Here is a 6,668-nt window from a genome sequence, read left to right as displayed (position 1 = left end):
CCTCCTCTGGTCTAGCCAGTCTTGCAAGATAGAATTTGAGTCAGTTTGGATTTTTGACGAAGGCCGAGTAATTCCTACCAGTCTCATTCCCAGCCTAACTCACCTCGTCCTGTGTAGCACTGGACCTACTGACTGTGGGCTGACTTCCCTCTGCTTGTCCTTGCAGTGGGATGAGCCGCACGCGGGGCTGCGACCCAAAGGGCTGGCCCGCAGTCTGAACCCGCCAGCTGCTCCCCAGGAGAAAGATGCTGCCTTCTACTCCAGGAACCCACCAGGGCACGTCCCCTCTGTCCCTACAGGGCCACCATGAGCCAGAACTACCTTGACGGCAGTGAGTAACTCTGTTAAGCAGTGCTTCTTTCTTTCCAGGGGCCACTACATTTTCCTGTTGGGCTTGCTGTTACCCAAGGAAGTTGGAAATGGATTACGATAAGGTTCTGAAAGCAACATGAGCAAAAAGTAAAATGGAGGCATTAAATAAAACATCATATTTCTTCTTCAGCAAATAAAAGTCTTTATTTGACCAATTCACTCCAGAGGACAGCACACATACAGACATCTGATGATACATGACATCTTGTGATAGATCAGAAATGTGTCGATAGAATTAACTCTTAAAATGCCCTTATGGTGCTTATTACGGGTATCCTGGCTTTAGATCTAGAAATTCAAAACTATGTTTACTGTCAAATAAAAAGCAAGAATGTAAAAGACTTCTTTGTGTATCTTCCTTCAGAGTTTTTAAATTAGGTCATAAAGAAAAACGTAGAACATTGGCTCTCAAGAATCCTTGGCCTAAATGGCCAGATTCAGGTCAATCTAATTTTTCCCAGTTATATAAACTTGGAATTTATAAACATCAGAATCTGTTTTATAAAATATTCATGTTCTGAAGGAGACGGCAGAAGACAAAGAAAGAGAGATGGCATTGTTGATGGGGAGTAATAGAAGACAGCACAAGTACTGAGGAACTTTGTTATATTCTGCATAAAACATTATATTATAAATAAAAAATTAGATCTGTCTGACCCAAGGTCCTTAAAATAGAGATCTGTCTGACAGTGATACGAGGGAAGGTCTGAGAGTTTTCTTGCACCAAACAGTAAACATTTTTACATATCAAGAGCTTACTAAAGTCTAATGATATTTTTAAAATCCATTAAAAAAAATCAAAACCATTTATTGTGCTACATGCAATAAGCAGAAAATGGTATGAAAATCAAACAGGAAAGATAGCTAATTCAGAAAATGGAATCAGGAAGTACTTTTTCTAGTGACTTCCCAGGTGCAATTTTGAAGACAAAGAAGAAGAATTGATGTACTTGAATTATGGTGCTGTAGAAGAACATTGAAAGTACCACAGACTTCAAAAAAAAATTTTTTTTCCTGAAAGAAGTACAGACACAATGCTCCTTAGAAGCAAGGTGGTGAAACTTGTCTCGCTTTATTTGGCTGTCTTGCCTGGAGAGACCAGGGCCTGACCATCATGCTTGGCAAAGTAGAAAGGTAGCGAAAAGGAGGAAGATCTTCAAGGCGCTGGAACAACAGTGGACCCAACGTAACCACGGTGAGAGTACACAGCCCTGAGCAGTGTTTTCTTCTGTTGTTCACAAGGTCGCTGTGAGTCGGAATTGATTCGTTGGCAGTGAGTTTGGTTTGGGGAAGAGACATATACATAGACATAGACACACGGAGACATATACGTACATATGTATCATTAGCTACATTAACATAAGACCCCTAAATAAATAGTGCCTAACTAATCGAGTTAAATGTTCATTAACAGAATCAATTAAGCATAGATAAACGGTATTATTTAATAAATACATATGTGAGGTCACATAGCCCAGAAGATTATTGAAAACAAATAACCTGGGTAGTTAAAGCTGAGCTCTCTTCTAGCAATGCACTTGGAAAACTCAACTCATGATGCCACTTGAATTCATCCTCCTCCCCCATTCCCCAACTTTCTCCTCTCTCGTGACTCTCACCATTCAGAGAATCACTGTTCATGGACTATAGTCACCACCAATCCCACTTTCCCTCGACCACAATAACTATATTCTGTAACCAACAAGTCGCATTATGTTAACAGCCTAATCCCTACGATGTGTTTGTAAGGTTCTCCTCATCTCACACAGAAACGGCTGTAGAATCCTCACAGCTCGGCGTTCCTTTGCTATTGGGGCAGGGTTGTTTGCACACGAATTAGACCGGTCTTTTTAGTTCTATTCCTCAAATCCACTACATTAATTTTATTCTATATCACCTACCAATTACTGACAGAGGTGGGCTAAACATTCTCCTTTCTAAATGTATGCTGTGTTATTAAGTGATTACAAATGGAAAATTATTAAATTGCTGAATTTTCCTTGTGAATTCTTTCTTTTATCAAAATGTGGGTAATACCCACTAATTTTAGCAATACTTTTTGTCTTTAAGGCTCATGTTGCTTGATATTAATATGGTTGAATAAGCTTCTTTGGGCTAGTTACTTAAATTGTATGTTTTTTTCGATCCTTCTGTTTTAAATATTTTTGCATAGTTATACTGTAGATTTATCCTTGGTAGATTACATAGAGGTAGCTCTGTGGGAGTTTTTTTCTTATTATTGTAAAGAGCCTTTTTTTTTTTAAGTTGACTATATTGTTGTTGTTGTTTTGTTCATTTAATTACTACTCCTGAGAATTTTCCTCCCCCCTCCAATAATTTTATTGGCACATAATTTACATATCATACAAATCAAATCATTCAATCATATCAAGGTATAATCACCACCACACCAATCTTAGAACCTCCTCCCCATTGGATAAATCACCTTTAACATGAGTTGTGCAATCACAATCAGTTCTTGTGCTCCCTCTCTCTTACCACCTTCATTATTTACTCCTGAAATCCCCTTTCCCTCCCTATCACCCATGCCCCAACACTGCAATCCCTATAACACCTTTTATCAATTATTCTCATTATGCATCCACTCCTCCTGTGCTTCACAGCTGGGAAACCCAACAGAAAACAATAAAAAACAAACTTGTAATCAAAATCATAATAGTGTAAAGACAAAAATACACATAGTGCCTAAGAAGGAAAAGACTCCCATCAGCATTCAAAGGGTGGGGCGGAAATGTCTTTCATGCAACAAATAAGGGCTACCTGCCCCCAGTACAAATTCAGTTTCTGTCTGTAGGGGGGGGAAATCAACTGGCCAAGTATCAAGTTCAATCCAGCGTGATCAAGATTACAGTGGTCTCTGTCTGATCATAAAACTCTTGCCTTTGCCTAGAGTGGGTCTACCAGCTGCTCAATCTGAGTAGATACTCTGCAGGTGGGATTTTGGCTCCCACTGGCCTCCATAGCCTTCTACAAATTGGGTGTTCTTGACTTTAGCTCTGATACTTATCTCTTCACCATACTTGAATATTGTAATTGTCATCTTTGAATCACACAAGCTGGTGTGCTTCTTCCGTGCAGACATAGTTGACTCCTGGCTCAGATGGGTGATTGTTTGAATACTAGCCTTTAAGACCTCAAACACTATTCTGATTGATAGCCAGGCACCATCTACTTTCCTCATCACACTTTACTGTGACACCCTTATCTTCAGTGATCATTTCATGAAGGTATCGAGCAGGGACATGATGTAAGAACTAATATTTAGTGTAAACCCAAAACTCATGCCTGGATCTATGTTTTTGTTTTGTTTTGTTTAATTTTCTGTACCTTGGGAGTTAATACATATGTCATATCCTTCCATAGTTCGATCCTGTCAAACATGGTTGTACAATTGCTTTTGTAATCAGTTCCCAAACATACTTTTCCTTCCTGAACTTCTTGAGATCATCTCACTTCCCCACTCCTCTATATCACCCCTGCCTGCAAACCCTAGAGGCTCAACTTCCCTCGGTTTCATCACCAATAAACAGAGAAGCCAGTAACAACTTCAAGTGGGTGACACCCCATGGTGGTGCCCCTCTGAGATACACCCTAATATAAATATACATTAGTATAACATAACAGAACAGCAGTCACTGGATTGCCGCAATAATACATGTCTTAATACAGCACACAGGGCACTGATGTAGCCAGACCTTGTTTTTTCGCCAACCAACAGTCCACCACCCTTGGTACAACCCTCTTCTGTTTCCTTGGACACCAAGTGTTTTCCAGCCTAGTCCTGTTGATACAAGTGTGTCTGAGGTCGAGTCCAGTTCCTCTAGTAGGGTTCTCATAAGGGGTCTCACCAATGCACCTCTGAAGTATGATGCAACCCAAAGATCCAGGATTCAGTGTCCCAGTGTTCTATGGGACCTGACCTGGGTTCCCGTGGTACCCCCAGACACCCCAGATCAATTCTGCCCACCCATTGCACCCTGCTAAAGACTCTCCCCACCTAATGCTCCCATGAGCAACCTGTCTCTCCTCCCATCTGGGGCTCAACCTTCCCATCTGCCTCTCAACAGGCATGCATCTCTGTTCCCTCAAATGTGTCTGTCTCTTCTCCTGTGCCCCTCAGTGAGCCTCAGCCCTCTGAGAGGGCTGCCTCCCTCTCCTGGGGACCTCACCCCACATCGGCATGGCTACCACTCAGCAAATAGCCTCCTCCCCACTCTGCCCCATCGATTGTTCCCAGCTGCTGTGAGGTGCCCTCTGGTCAAGTGACCTATCCTATACTTACCTGGAGCGGATAGAGTGTGGTTCATTGACACTGGTGTCTTCACCAGACCAGACTATTCTGAGACTCAGAAAAACCAAACCCATTGCCATCTTGTTAATTCCGACTCATGGCAACCCAGAGGAACAGAGTAGAACTTCCCCGGGGGGTTCTAAGAGACTGTAACTCTATGGGAGTAAAGATCCTCATCTTTCTCCCATGGAGCAACTGAGTGTTCAAACTGCTGATCTTGCAATTAGCAGTTCCATGTGTAACCACGATGCCACCAAAGCTTGGCTATTTTAATGTAATTGTGTTGTTCTTACTTCTGTCATTTTTCTCCTTTTTCTTATATTTTTTGTTCTTCTTTACTGCATTCTACTGATTCTAGTAAGTTTTATTTATTCCTTTTATTTCTTTGCTTTTTGAGTCTTATTTGGAAGATGTCCAATTTCACTGAGAAACCAAAGTAACATGCTATTGTACCAAGTACCAAAAAGAACCAGTCAACATTCAACCATTTCAAGAGGTAGCATACAAGCAAGAACCAAGGGCTTTGAGGGAAGAAGTCCAAGCTGTGCTGAATGTATTAACCAAAAATGAGGCTCCAGACATTGATAGCCTACCCACTGGAATGTTTTCACAAGCTGGGGACGCGCTGACAGCACTCACAGGTCTGTGCTGAGGAACTTGGCCAGGAGACAAAATGAGTATGTCTGGACAGAGGACAGTGAGAGCTACTTGGCCCACAGAAAGGAAGAGATCCATATTTGTACTTATTTCAAAGGAAGGTGACTCAACCGACTATTTAAATTAAAGGAAGATATCATTTATATTGCATGTGGGTAAAATTTTGCTGAAGATCATCCAACAACAGTGGCAGCGATGCATTGACAGGGAGCTCCCACAGGTTCAGGCCGGATTCAGAAGAGGGACTGGAACAAGGGATATGGTTGCTGATATGATGGATCTTGGCTGAAGGTAGAGAATACCAGAAAGATTTTGCTTGTGTTTTAATGACCATACCAAAGCATTCAGCTGTGGAGATCACCACGAAGTATGGATAGCCTTGAGAAGAATGGAACTCCCCAAACGTGTCACTGTGCTCCTTCGGAACCTGTACATAGATCAAGAGGCAATTGTGCAAACAGAACAAGGGGATGCTATTTAAAATCAGGAAAGGTGTGTGTCAGGATTGTGTCCTCTGTCCAGACATACTCATTTTGTCTCCTGAACAAATAATCAGAGAAATTGGATTTTCTGACTACAAATGAGGCATTGGGATTGCAGGAAAGCCTATTAAGCACCTGTATTACCCAGATAACACAATCGTGCTTGCTAAAAGTGAAGAGGACTTGAAGCACTTGCTGATGATGATCAAGGATTGCAGCAATCAGTATGAATTACAAATCACGTAAAGAAAGCTAAAATCCTCACAACTAGAACAGTAGGACACCATGGGCTATGGAGAAAAGATTAAAGTTGTCCAAGATTTCACCTTGCTTGGATCCACAAGTAATGCTCATGAAGCAGCAGTCCAGATATCAAACAAACGTATCTCATTAGGTAAATGTGCTGCACAAGACCTCTTTAAAGTGGTGAAAAGCAAGGATGTTACTTTGAAGACTACGGTGTGCCTGACCCAAGCCGTGGTATTTACAATTTCTTGTCAAAGCTGGACATTGAATAAGAAATTTGAAAGAAAAGTGGAAGCATTTGAACCATGGAGTTCACAAAGAATATTAAAAGTACCATCGAGGTCCAAGAGAACCAACAAATCTCTCTTCCAAATGACTGTTCCTTAGAGGCAAGAACGGTGGGGCTCCTTCTCAATGCTTGGGCCATGTATTGGGAGAAATTGGGCCCTGGAGAAGGCCATATTGCTTGCTGAAGCGGCGGGCCAGTGGAAAAGCGGGAGCCTGTAGAGGAGATGGCTTGACACGGGAGCTGCATCAATGGGCTCATGCATAACCACAATCGTGGGGGGCACGGGTCCCAGCCACGCCTCATTCTGCTG

Source organism: Echinops telfairi, unplaced genomic scaffold (genome assembly GCF_000313985.2).
Source record: "Echinops telfairi isolate 266 unplaced genomic scaffold, ASM31398v2 ScPeMD7_7467;HRSCAF=8505_0, whole genome shotgun sequence".
Lineage (NCBI taxonomy): Eukaryota > Metazoa > Chordata > Mammalia > Afrosoricida > Tenrecidae > Echinops > Echinops telfairi.
The sequence above is the reverse complement of the archived record's forward strand: the minus strand, read 5'-3'. Positions refer to the sequence as shown.